The sequence below is a fragment of the Polypterus senegalus genome, chromosome 10 (genome assembly GCF_016835505.1).
Source record: "Polypterus senegalus isolate Bchr_013 chromosome 10, ASM1683550v1, whole genome shotgun sequence".
Classification (NCBI taxonomy): Eukaryota; Metazoa; Chordata; class Cladistia; order Polypteriformes; family Polypteridae; genus Polypterus; species Polypterus senegalus.
In genome coordinates, this window is record NC_053163.1 from 169,880,974 (window position 1) to 169,895,592 (window position 14,619).

Here is a 14,619-nt window from a genome sequence, read left to right on the forward strand (position 1 = left end):
AGAACCTAAAATTCAACCCTGGTCTCGACCAATCATTTAAATCCTTTTCAGTCGGCCAATAGCAAATGAGCACAGCCATCACTTCACTGGTATTATCTATAAATTAGTTAATAAAAACTAAAATAATTTTAAGAAATGCAGTGTTACTATTATTGTCTTTTAACTGTTTATTCGGCCAAATCGAAAGTTATTAGTTTGGTAATACTTCATGTGGCATTTTTGCCTCACATTGATCATATCCTGGCTCAGCAGGAGACAGACAACTAATTGTTTGAGACGAATCAGGAGTTGCGTGCAAAAACAAAACAAAATATAGATTTACAAAATGTACTGTAAAACACTCGGAAGACAAATGGCAGATTTACGTTCATCATTCTTGTATTCTTTTATTTTTTTTTTGGTTGGGCACAGTTCCCATTTATTCATTTGGAAGTGAATATAAAATAAGCTTATCTCTTGCTTACATTTCCATTGAAATTAATTCTGCATTATCAAATAGTCAACATAATAGGCAGGAGAAAAGAGAAAAATGATAATAGACTGAATGTTGTACCTCATCTCATATCCATTTGCTAACCTTCTGTTCCATGAACCAAACAGCAAAACCTCTTCATTTTTCTCCGGCATGGACCCTTAAATGGTGTACTCTGTAAAAGAAAAGCTTGAAAAACACCGAAATTGTCTTGCAGTCAAGGAACCACTCCAAAGCAAAAAAACCACTTGAGGGCTGTAGAGTCTCGATATTTCAGTGATCGACCGCTACTGGTCCTTTTAGCAGATCTGAATCTTCCATTTAACCTTTCTGTACAGTATCTGCAGAGCAATACGGCTGAATTTCATTCTGGTCACAGGTTAGGATTTATTCAGCTAAGTTGATTTTCTCGTAAAGATTTCTGATGTTGCTATTCCTGACAACTCCGATGTTAAGAGGATGGCTTGACTTACTGGGAAATTTTTAAGCTGAAATCTGACTGTTCTTCCAGATTTTTCACATGTGCACCAAGGCACCATGCGCTAGTGTAGCATTATTTTCAGGGTGTTGAACGTCCCAAGGAGCTTGCATACGTGTCGGTAAGTTTGGAAATTAGACTTCTTTGTTTCTGTACTGAAGGAGAAGATGAAAGTCCTTCTCATTGGAGTGTGGGAATCTACTTTGTGTGAATATGTCATAATGATTATAGTAGGTAATAGTCATTTAAAATGTACAAAATGAACACTATTTATTTTCATAATTCTATTTTGAATATGTTTAATCAAAAAGTGAGACAGAGTTGTTTATTGCCACCTGCATCCAACAAGAGTACCGGAGATTAAATTAGATTTTTTTGCCAACATTTGTATTGCGGTCAGGTAGCTTGTGTTCAGCACTGCTAACTTACAAATCCAGAATCCTGGGTACAAATTATATGCCCAGTTGTTAATTGGTATTGGGTTTGCACATTCTACCAGGGTTTTCCTGACATATCCCCAAAGATGTTCATATTGGGTCAAACAGAGAATTTAGTCTTCTGTGTTGTAAATGGGCCCTGAAATGAACTGTAGCCCTGACCAAGTCTTGTTCCTCTCCTATGCCTGATTCTGGAAAGATAATGCCACCCCATGAGACAACGAATAGGATTTGTCAGGTTTGAGATTGTTGTGTACCCAAGGCTGTTGTGAGTAAATAGGCTGTGTTATTGAATTTATATTTTGCCACTGGTGGCAGGGGATGGATTTTCAACCATCATTTTTTTTTGTCTTTCCATTTAAATCTTCTAAAGCAGCAAGGCAAAATCAGAATAGTAATAGGTGTAAATATTAAATCTTTGGATGGTGCAAGTCTCTGTCTCTTCTCCGCTAATCATGTGCCAGTAACCATTTGAAAGTGTTTACGTGCAATAACAGAACTGCATAGTCCAGTAGGGAGGCACATGGTATCCTTGGTGGATGTACTAAGTATTATCATTTCTTATATGCGCATACCTACTATTAAAGTAACACAATACTATGTAATTTTTTTAATAAATGTGGTTTTCCTGAGCATAATTTTGTGAATCTATATGGCCCATCAGGCTTCTTCACAAGCACTGCAGGGCTGGTCCAGGCTGAGATGGAAGGCTCAGTCACCTGTAGTGCTGCTACAAACAATGTTCAGCTTTCTTGAAACATACAGAATGACTTCTGAGGGAAGTTCACAATCCATTACACCTATAATCACAACCCAGTAATGAGAATTGTAGCTACCTAATTCCAACTGAATTATTATTTTTGGACAAATTCTAATTTGTATTTGTGTTACCATTCAGAATGTGACCTTTTTTTAACATGTGTGTTTTGTTTATATATATATATATATATATATATATATATATATATATATATATATATATATATATATATATATGAAATTATTATTTTTAATGAAGATTTATCCCTGTGCACATTTGTAGTTGGCAATCAACGTATCGTTACCACTCCATGACTCTTTTGCATGTCATTGTGCTTTGTTCTAGCGTGTTAAATTGTAGAAGTTTTAGCATTATCTGTGTCTAGAGGCACTATTGCGTGTGCCTGTGAGCACATAAACATGAAGGTTTTTTTAATGATAATTAAAGGTTTGTTTTATGTGTAAGGAGATTTCAATGTTAAAGAAGCATCTATCCCTTATGAATTGATTGTCCAACCTTGCTCAATCGTTAATACTAATAAAGGGAGAAAGGATATGTGGATTCCACAAAATAATTTATTTTTGAATGATTGTTCATATTGCTTTGAAAAGAAAATTGTTTATTAAAGTCTAAATGTATCTTTAGTTTAATAATAATCTGAATAATCTGAATTAATAAATCTCAGGCATAGTTTTTTAAATGGATTGTTTGACCATGACTAGCATTTCTTAGTTCCATAAGATACTGATTTAAAATTTTTTAAAGCAGATGAAAATATGAAGGAAGTGTCATTCGGGTTAGTTGATTTATGAAAGTACTTTTCACACGCCTTTAGCTAAATGTCTTGACTTAGTTAAAAGTCGTTTATATTTTGTTTAAGAAAATGTTAGCGATTCTGCTGTTATATTTATTCATGTTTTGTGACTTTTCCATTGGTTGGGTTGATATGAATGAAGTAATTTTTAAATGTTGGTTTAAAAGGAAATAACCACTTTATTATAATGTATAAATTTACTTAATATTTCTTCTCCATAATTGTTTTCTACAAACCTGTGTTTTCAATTTTGAAGTTATGTAGCAATAAAGAATAACATGATTGTAGGTATTGCCATGTGACGACTGTACTACAAAATAAAATTCTGGAAATTGAGAACGTTTATCTTTTCAGTTGGCAGCACATCTAGTATACAGTATATGATATATGTGTGCAGGTCTGGATTTGGGGGGCATTATTGAGGAAAATGCATTTGTATTACAAACTAAATAAAATAAGGCTGCCAAGAGGCTTGGGATTGTTCTGTTTCTTCTCCTGTCTATAAGATCATTGATGGACATCTATTGTTAGTTTGGTTTTATTTAGATTTTATCATTTTTATTCAGCAATTATGTGATGGAAAGGTCTAAATTCTTTTCAAGACAGTGTTTTTGTGTCCAAGTTGTTCTTAAATCATTTTTTTGGAAATCAGGAGCTAATTATGAAGTAAACTAAGCTCAATATTACCGGTTTATGTAGTCACCAGCTAAAATATTTGTATAAGGGGTTAAGATAAAAATATATATATATATATATATATATATATATATATATATATATATATATATATATATATATATATATATATATATTTAAGTGACCATTTTGTCATTACTGCCATCATCTTCACTACCTCTCTATCAATTTGTCTGCTCTCACGAGTCGAGAATTTGTTCCTTTTGTATTTGATGGGATTCCACAAGTGTGGTAAGTCTTGCTGGGTTTGTAATCATTAATGCCTCATCTTTTTATGTCCTGCTTTAATATGCTTTTATGAATAAGTACGCCTGTATGGCTAAACGTTAGTGGACACCTGACACTCACACCTGTTTGCGCTTGTTTACCCTAACCCATTCCAAAACCATAGGCATTAATATGGATTTGTCCATTCCATAACTGTGTTCACTCTTCTGGGAGAACGTTCCACAAGATTTAGGAGTGTGTTTGTAGCGGGGCTACATAGTAGTAGGTATTATTTGTGTTTGTGCTGAGTCGCGTTTTGTTCACATCGTCCCATTTACTATCGTGTGTGTGTGTCTGTGTATAAGTTAATGTTGTCCCCAGAAAACAAATGGGGAAGGACAATGCGGGGAGACCAAAACTCCAAAACTACAATTTCCTGTTTCCACAATCATTACATCCGGGATATTTGTTATTTAAATGAGAGGAGGCAAGAAAATCGGAGAGGAGAAAGGAGTCATTTTCACATTCATCTTCCAAATCATCACCTGCAATCGGTGCACAACTTTACCGTTTGCTTTTTTCATTATCTGGAATTACAACAGCCAGTGTGGAGTAACCCCGGGGTTTGACTTCATTCAGCCATTGCCGAGGACTCACACGGTGAGATTTTTTTTGTATTTTTTCGGGAAGGAGCAAAATATCATTTCGGCCAGTAATCGTTTAATTCAGGACTTTAATAACTCTAGACTCATATACCACATCCACTCCAATTGCCATTTGTTTTGGTCTGTGTTTGTGTTTTGTGTTCTGTTTGTATTCATTTATTGTTTAGGGACAAGAAAAAATGTCCTTGTGTCCAAGTGGGTTCCTCCTCAGGATGTCCTCTCAAAAATCTCAGATGTCATACGTGTAAAATTAGGTGGCAACTTAGAAAAGAGCTGTTGTTAAAAAGCCAAGGTGTGTATATAGGGTTACACCTCGAAGAAGTGGCATCCCCTTCAGGGCTGCTACTTATCCCACCTTGTACTTACTGAGAGGCTCCAGCACCCCTTAGCCCTTCATACTCCCCACTGAGTGAGCCAATACACAACCTGATCCTGATATTTTACATTAGATAATGTCTTGAATCAAATCCAGAATCATAAATCTGTGTACTTAGTATCTGGCTGTAAGCCCCAGAGTTCCATCTGTTCATGTATTTGTCTGGGTGCTGAATAAATCTAATCGAGAAAGCAACATTTGGTGTTAAAATTCCTTGTAGGCATAACCTGGTGGATATAAACCCTCTGTGACCCCACAAAATGAGCAGTTTGACTAATGCCTGGCCTCATGTGAATCCATCTGTAGATATGAAGGGATGGTCAGTCTTTGTTACTCGCTTCTGTCTGTGTATTGGCAGAATATGCAGGGGTTGACCGGGCAGCCAGTGAGTTGGGTCAGTCCTGTGTGGTCCTTAGCCCGTATATAGTTGCGGCCCCACTTTAACTTTCCTGAAGGCTGCTAATAATGCATGGTTATCTCAGTTGATGAAATCCTTCTATGACACACTGAGTTGCATGGTCAAGATTGTGGGTAGACTCTGACTTGCTTGAGGAACGGTGATGGGATCAGGACCAGCCGACATACACTATAATGCCAAAAGTATTGGGGCCCCCCTCCAAATCATTGAATTCACGTGTTCCAATCACTTCCATGGCCACAGGTGGCATAACATTGATCCCCTAAGCATGCAGACGGCTTCTACAAACACTTGTGAAAGAATGGGTCGCTCTCAGGAGCTCAGTGAATTCAAGCCTGGTACCGTGATAGGATGCCACCTGTGGAACAAGTCCATTTGTGAAATTTCCTCACTACTAAATGTTCCACGGTCAACTGTTAGTGGTGTTGTAACAAAGAGGAAGCAATTGAGAACAACAGCAACTCGGCCTCAAAGTGGTAGGCCAAGTCAAATCACAGATCGGGGACTGCGCATGCCGAGTCCCCAACTTTCTGCAGAGTCAATAGCTACAGACCTCCAAAAGCTCAAGAACAGTGCAGCGTAGAGAGAGAGTTTCATGGAATGAATGAGGTCTCCATGGCCGAGCAGCTGCAAAGTGTCAGATGCAGTGGTGTAAAGCCCACCGCCATTGGACTCTAGAGAGCAGTGCAGACGTGTCCTCTGGAGTGACGAGTCACGCAATCCGATGGACGAGTCTGGGTTTGGTGGTGGCCAGGAGAACGGTACTTGCCTGACTGCATTGTGCCAAGTGTACAGTTTGCTGGAGGGGGGATTATGGTGTGGAGTTGGGTTTGGCCCCTTAGTTCCACTGAAAGGAACTGTTAATGCTTCAGAATACAAAGCCATTTCGGACAATTTCATGCTCCCAACTTTGTGGGGCCAGTTTGGGGATGGCAACATGACTGCACATGCACCAGTGCACAAAGCAAGGTCTATAAAGAAATGGATGAGCGAGTTTGGTGTGGCGCTCCACTGAGCCCTGACTGACCTCAACCCGACAGAACAACTTTGGGATGAATTTGAGTGGAGACTCTGAGCGAGCCAGGCCTTCTCATCCAACATCAGTGTCTGACCTCACAAATGCTCTCCTAGCCCAGAATTCCCATAAACACACTCCTACACCTTGTGGAAAGCCTTCACAAAGGAGTTGAAGCTGTTAGAGCTGTAAAGGGTGGGCCGACTCCATATTAAAGCCTATGTATTAAGAATGGGATGACATTGAAGTTCATGTGTGTGTGTGAAGGCCGGTGTGCCAATACTTTTGGCAATATACTGCTTCCAGGGCTGGTCAATGCCTCCACTCCCCTGCAAACACCAGTGAATACTCTCACTGATAGCACCTCACACCATGATATCTGGTGTGGGATTTGTGTGTCGCACAGACATTGTGATCTTCGGCTTGTGTGCAGCTACTCATCCATGGAAACCCGTTTTGTGAAGTTCCAGACTCACAGTTCATGAAGGTCATCTGCACAAGTCAACATCCTTTGGTGAATTCCATCAGGTTTCACCCCCTCTGCCCAAAGAAATCTCACTACAGCTCGTTGGTTAACAATCCCACAATTTGGCTTCAACTCGACTAACAGCAGAGCACTGCGTTGTGCCTGCTCAAACTACCTTTTAAGGCATTGTGAATGTATTGTATTGCACCGGATCATATCTGCTGCACTTACCACATAATTTTCAAATTGCTTTGCTGTTTGATTTACCTTTGTAATTAAAATGGAAATGGTTTGTTTGATACATTTTTTGTGTTTTTGCGACCATTTCATTGTTTGCTTATTGTTCACGATTAATCAGCTTTGATCCAAACACAAAGCATCCACCACCTTGCCATCGTTATGCCCATCTCTTCTCTGTACCCTATTTCCAAATGTTTCATGCCTTAGCAGCCTGAGTTTCTTCTTTTTCAAAATCAAAACTCACTGATTGTCATGCTGGTTTGAGAACTGCTTTACATTAAAGGGCACCATTAACCATAACTGACATGTTCCACCCCCTAATTAGGTGCTGTCATCTTCCCAAGAATCCCTTGCCCTAGTTGACATGAGCCGAGTATAAAAAATGATGAAATATGACTCAAATATTTAGGGTTAGTTGGAGCTCACACAGGCTCCTGGTGTAGTTTTAAGAAAATATTGAAATTGAATAAAACATGGACTGTGTCCCAAGATGGACTGATGCACCAGTGAATGCCGATTCTTACCTCGTGTCCATTACTGCCAGATTTGAAATTTGTATCTTTGTGTACAAGTGTTTTGTATTTTCATGAAATCCATTAGAATATGAAAATAATTTTCTTTTAGATAAATAATAAAAAAAAAAGCCAGACGGTAAATAATTACTGAAAGCAAATAAGATAAAAATCTGGTAGGTAGTAGACCACAATGTTCATGACTGCTGGTCTAAAGAGTGTGAGTGCAAATTCAAGCAGCTTGTCACGTGTGCTCCATACAATGAAATTCTAGTTAAGTTTCTAGGGACAGCAATACAATGACAGCAAAAGATTGTGACAATGCGGGTTCGCTCCATGCTCCCATCTCGCTTCCGTGAGCCCTTGAAACCGTCACCGTCGGTAATGTTACCGATGAGCTCGGCAGTGAAGCACAACTTAGCAAAGAAATGGTACAAAAGTGCAAAATGCTTTCATTTAAAAACAACAAACAATAAATAAATGTCCATTAAAAAGCTCTGTCCATTAAAATGTCTTCCTCCGGCTTGGGTCCATGGGTTCTTTTCAAAAAGTCTGGCACCAATCCCGCTTGATGCTCTGTCTCTTCTTCTGTCCCCACTGCCAGCTCATTCCACCACTGCCACCAAATGTGACGATGTGGGTTCGCTTCACGCTCCCGTCTAGCTTCTGGGAGCCCTTGAACCCGTCATCGTCAGTAATGTTACCGATGAGCTCGGTAGTGAGGCGCACTACAATGGAGCAAGGGGATGGTGTAAAAGTACTAAGTGCTTTTAATTAAACAACAACAAAACAAGTGTTCAAATAAAAGTAAAGTGCAGTGCATCTCAAACGTCATTAAATAATCCATGAAAACAGAAGTGAAGTGGAGGTTAAAATCCAATAGAAAAAAGTCTTTTAAAAGCGACGAGGTTAAAACAATGCTGGAAGCAGTCTTTTTAAAAACAAAGCCTGGTGTCTTCTTTTTACCTGGTGGCTCCCCTGCTTCTCCCATCGGGCTTTGCAACAGAAGATTCGCCCTACCTGCAGCTATCAGGGGTCAGTGCCAGGGCCGCTGCTATTTTTAATATATACTAGCAAAATACCCGTGCTTCGCAGCGGCGAAGTACTGCTTTTAAATTTTTATTAAGAAGAAAAGTAAACCTTTTTAAACTGAAGGAAAATATACCAATAACTATCTGTTAAGGATCTCTTTGTATACCACGTTGTCAGTTCAGCACTCCGGCTGTAATATGACCAAGCTGTGCGAGCTTACTCTTGAGCATGCAACGTATAGTTGGCCATGTGAAAAGCAATCTTGCCTCAAATCGATGCCAACCTTTTGTAGGGTCTGTCACTGAGACTTATTAATTGTCATCGAGAAGCAGAACCTTACTGGAAATTGGAGGCATTTGAATTGAAATGGGAGATCAGAGGGTATAACGGGGATGCGAGGAATAAAAACTCTCTCCCCTGAGCAACTGCCAGTAAAAATAGTTGCCTCAGTTGGGTTCTTTTGTAGACACGTGACCTGAAGTCTCGTGCCGTTACAAAGTTTCGGTGGCTGTAAGTTTTTCAGTAACATTATTGCTGTCCCAACCTTCAAAATTAGATTATGCTCAGGAGTGCCTGGAGGATCCAGAGTGTGGAGAAACTCTAGCGACAGCGTGTCTATTAACTTGTGGATTTTTCTGTGAGTATTTGGCGGCAGTGTCACGAAGTTGTTTCCGCAAGACCGCGTCAGCTGCGGAGCTCAGCTCGGAGCGAAATGAAGTGAATGAAATGAGGTGAATGGGAGGGGAGATGATGACGTGACTCCCCCACCCGCCTTAACTGTCCATCCCTCCACAAACACAGTCTCTCGGCATGACAAACGCCAGCGGCAGCATGTCTATGAACTTAATTTAAAGTTGAGCTTAACACCTTGCTTTCCTATTCATTTGCATAGGCACAGTCCTTCACCAGCAATTTTAACTCCGTTACAAAGTGATCAAAAGTCTCGTTTATACCCTGCGTCTTCTCATTAAACTTGTATCTCACGAATATTGTATTCGTCACAGGCATGACAAACGCCAGCAGCAGCATGTCTATAAACTTAATTTAAACTTAAGCTTTACACCTTGCTTTCGTATTGATATGTCTACAAAGGCTTGTTCAGCTTCAGAGGGTTGTTCCTCTCTTACCGCATCAATAAGCAGCTCGTCTTCCTCTTTATCTGAGACATCACACACTGCATGTACGGGTTTACCTTTCTCAGTCCTGCAAACTTTAGCTAATTGGTTCAATTTACCACATTTTTTACACTGTCTTCCTTTAGCTGGACGTTGACTTTTTCCACCGTGTGCTTTTTTTCCGCAGTAGCTGCACTTATGAATATGCTTGTATGCGTCACTCGCTTCATATTCTTTTGCTGCCTTCTCAATTGTGTATTGCGTTTTTTGTTCAGCGCTCTTTGGAGCTTTTGCTTGTTCTCTGCGTACTGCGTTCACAGTCAATTCACGTGAGCTGCTCAGAGTACATTCATCGAAGGTTCTCAGCTGTGCTTCTGGTATCTCGTACGATCTTGCGATTTAATGTTAGCTAAGACCTAGCACTTAAATGTTTCTCTCGCACTTTCGCTGAGTTTGTGCCAAACACTAGTCTATCCCTGACCATCTCATCTTCGTTTGCATAAGCACAGTCCTTCACCCGCAAATATTTAGCGGCAGAGTGTCTATTGGATTGCTGCTGCCAGACGGCCTTATATGGGCAGGCATTCAATTACGTGGGAGGCGTGATGATGCGGGACGCAACTCCGCCTCACACGGCGACCGAGCTGCAGGCTATGGCCGTATATATGTACGTAAGTAAGTTCCAGTTATGACCGTTATGCGTAGAATTTCGAAATGAAACCTGCTTAACTTTTCTAAGTAAGGTGTAAGGAATAAGCCTGCCAAATTTCAGCCTTCTACCTACACGGGAAGTTGGAGAATTAGTGATGAGTCAGTGAGTTACTCAGTGAGTCAGTCAGTGAGGGCTTTGCCTTTAATTAGTATAAATAAAATAATTTAGATAGGAATATAAGTAACGAGCTGGTTAAGTTTGCATATGATAAAGAGATAGGTGGACTAGCAGATAATTTTGAATCCATTATATGATCTGTGATAATAAAACGCCAAAGACATCATAAAGGTTTGGGGCAGCCACCCATATATTGTTTTTTTCCCAGCTGCAAAAGGGTTTGTTGTATCATAAATCTCAAGTGCATTTCACAGAGTCCAAACTAGAACTGGCTATAGTAGCTCAAGATGGAGGCTTTAAAGGCCTGGAGAGGAACTGATGTCATCAAAATGGCCGGAACCAGAAGTGACGTCAGCAAAGGGGCCGGCTTCGGAAGCGATGTCAGCAAAGGGGCCGGCTTCGAAGTGACGTCAGCAAAGGGGCCAGCTTCGGAAGTAACGTCTTCTGAGGCGCCGGAACCTTGCAGGATTTCCCGGGAAAGGTCTGTAGGGAACTGAGAAAGACAGTCAGCGCACTCCGCCAGCCCCCGGTCAGATGTTTCATTACACTTACTCAGGCCCTTTAGCTGTCTCCTACTCGCACGTGTGTGACACATCACAGAAGGTCTTGGATAGCATATAGACTTGGGCAGATTTGTGGCAGATGAAATTTAATGTCAGTAAATGTAAAGAATTCCACATAGGAAGTAAAAATGTGAGGTTTAAATACACAATGGGCGGTTGGAAAATCGAGAGTACACCTTATGAGAAGGATTTAGGAGTCATAGTGGATTCTAAGATATCGACTTCCAGATAGTGTTTAGAAGCCATTAAGAAGGCTAACAGAATGTCAGGTTATATAGCGTCTTGATGTGTGGAGTACAAGTCACAGGAGGTTCTGCTCAAGCTTTATAACACACTGGTGAGGCCTCATCTTCAGTACTGGGTGCATAGGACATAGCAGCACTAGAAAAGGTCCAGAGAAGAGCGACTAGGCTGAGTGCAGGGCTACAGGTGATGAGTTATGAGGAAAGATTAAAAGAGCTGAGCCTTTACGGTTTAAGGAAAAGAAAATTAAGAGGAGACATGATGGAAGTGTTTAAAATTATGAAGGGAATTAGTCTAGTGGATCGTTATTTTAAAATGAGTTCATCAAGAACACGGGGACACAGTTGGAAACTTGTTAAGAGTAAATTTCGCACAAAGATTAGGAAGTTTTTCTTTACACAAAGAACGATAGACACTTGGAATAAGTGACCAGGTAATTAGGTAGACAGTAAGAAGTTAGGGACTTTGAAAACTCGACTTGATGTTTTCTTAGAAGAAATAAGTGGACAGGACTGGCGAGCTTTGTTGGGCTGAATGGCCTGTTCCCTCGATTTCCCCTTCTGCTCCACAGTTTAAAATGACAAATCAAACAAATCAGACATCGTGATCAAAGCTCACGTAGAGTTTCATTTAAGGGGATTGGCATACATTTCGGTCACACAATAGTGTGACTACAAACTTTCAAGGCACCATAATGTTTGGGACAATTGGCGTCACAGGTTTTTGTGACTCCTCAGGTGGGTTTCACGGCTTCATAAAATACCTTGGCTTGCTTCTACCCTTTGGAGTCTGTAGTTGGCCATTGTTCAACATGAGGACAAGAGCTGTGTCAATGAAAATCAAAGAAGACATTCGGAGACTGAAAAACAAGAATAAAACCTTTAAGAGACATCGGCAAAACCTTAGGATGACCACAGTCAACGGTCTGGACTATCATTAAGAAGAAAGAACAAACGAGTGGGCTCAGTAATCACAAAGGGACTGGTAGGCCATGGAAGACGCTCCACTGCTGATGACAGAAGAAACTTCACTATGGTCAAGAAAAAGCGCCAAACACTTGTCCAACAAATCAGCAACAGTCTCAGGAGGCCAATGTGTGTGTCAAAAGACTTCATGAACAGAAACACAGAGGACACACTGCAAGATGGAGGCCACAAAATAAGGATGGCCAGATTACAGTTTAGAAAAAGGACTTCAAAGAGCCTGCAGAATTCTGGTAAAGGTCTTGTGGACAGATGAAACAAAGATGAACCTCATCAGAGTGATGACAAGAGCAAAGTGTGGAGACGACAAGGAACTGCTCAAATCCAGACAGCAGACAACCTCATCTGTTCAACATGGCGGTGCTGGGAGTCTTATGTCTTGGGCATGTATGGCTGCCACAGGTCCTGGCACACTTCTCTTCATTGACGATGGAACTACTGACAGCACTGGCACAATGAATTCTGAGGTGTGTAGAAACATCTGATCTGCTGAAGTTCCAGTAAAGTCCTCCAAACTCAGTAGACGGTACTACATCCTGCAACAAGATGATGGGCCAAACAGACTGCTGAGGCCACACAGGAGTTTATCAAAGCTACAAAGATGAAACTCCTTGAATGGCCAAGCCAGTCACCCGATTTCAGTACAACTGAGCAGATCTTCCAAGGGACAAGATCCCTGAAACAAGCAGGAGCTGAAGATGTCTGCATTAGAGGCTTGGCAGAGCATCACCAGAGAAGACCCTCAGCACCTGGTGATGTCGATGAATCGCAGACTTCAAGCAGCCGTTGCAAGCTCGGATATGCAACAAAGTCCTAAATGTGACAACAGCTTTAATAGCCCTGCCACTGCTGTGTCCAAACATTATGGTGCCCTGAAGTGACCATGTAGACCAGTGGTTCTCAAACTGTGGGGTGGGCCCCCCTAGGGGGGGCGCGAAGATGTGGAAAAAAAAAACAAGAATCAAAAATATGAAAAATACATCTATTGAAACCAAAACAAATTAACTTAAACTACATTCTGATACTAGAAAAATAAATACAGTGGAACCTCGGTTTGCGAGTAACTTGGTTTACGAGTGTTTTGCAAGACGAGCTAAATTTTTTAATAAATTTTGACTGATAAACGAGCGATGTCTTGCAATACGAGTAGTATGGATACACTTTGTCTGCTGAGCGTCATGTGATCACAACTGAGCTGATGGTTCTTCTCTCTCGCACGCGTCTCACTCTCTCTCCTTATCTCACTCGCTGGCGCGCGTCTCTCTCTCTCTCTCCTTATCTGTCTTGCTCGCGCGCGCATCTCTTTCTCTCCTTATCTCGCTCGCTCGCGCATGCGTCTCTCTCGCGTCTGTCTTTCTCTCTTCTCTTGAGGGCAATCGTCTCCTATTCTCCGTCCGAGTCTGCGTGCCTCACTCATATAGTCAACATCCGTATGAGCGTATACTGTTTACTACAGCATTGTGACTGTGTGTGTGCGTGTGAGTGCGCATGCACGTGTGTGCTGTGAAGTGCGGGTCCCGTCTTGCGGCCCAAAACACGAAGCTGAGTCTCAGTACTTTAACAACACCAGTTTTATTCAGCTTGAAACAGCAACAGCGTGGTTATTTATTGTAGCGGGATCTTTATAATGTTCCTTGTATCACCCCTCGACGGCAGGCGCTTATAGCATGTCTGCGATCTTTTTGGATGCGCTTATACGGCGAACTGCTACAGCGTTGGGAGACTGCGATTGCTTTGGGACGCTCTTCCGCTTGTCGTCCTGTTGGGTGGAATCCCACAAGAGTTTAGAAACTCCCTCATACCATCCATGATTCTTTTTAAAGGTAAAGTGCAGGTTCATTTGTTTTATGTGTTTTTACTTTATATTTTGTATTAATCATTTTTATATGAATAGTTTTGGGTTGTGGAACGAATCATCTGAGTTTCTATTATTTCTAATGGGGAAATTCACTTTGACATACGAGTGCTTTGGACTGAGAGTACGTTTCCGGAACTAATTATGCTCGCAAACCGAGGTTCCACTGTAGAGTTAGATAAATGTCAATAAAAGTTAAGTAGGTATAATAAAATATGCATCTATGATATATCATTAATTAAAAAAGAACAAATTGGTATTAGTGGGCTCCTTTAAAAAAAATGTTAGGGGGGGGTGTGATTAAAACTGTGGTCGCAAATACATAAAGGTTGAGAAACGCTGACATAGACAAAGTGTGATGTGACCGAAATGTCTGCAGATCCCCTCAAATGTGCACTTTAATCACAATGTCTGAATGGTTTGATTTCTCATTTTAAACTGTG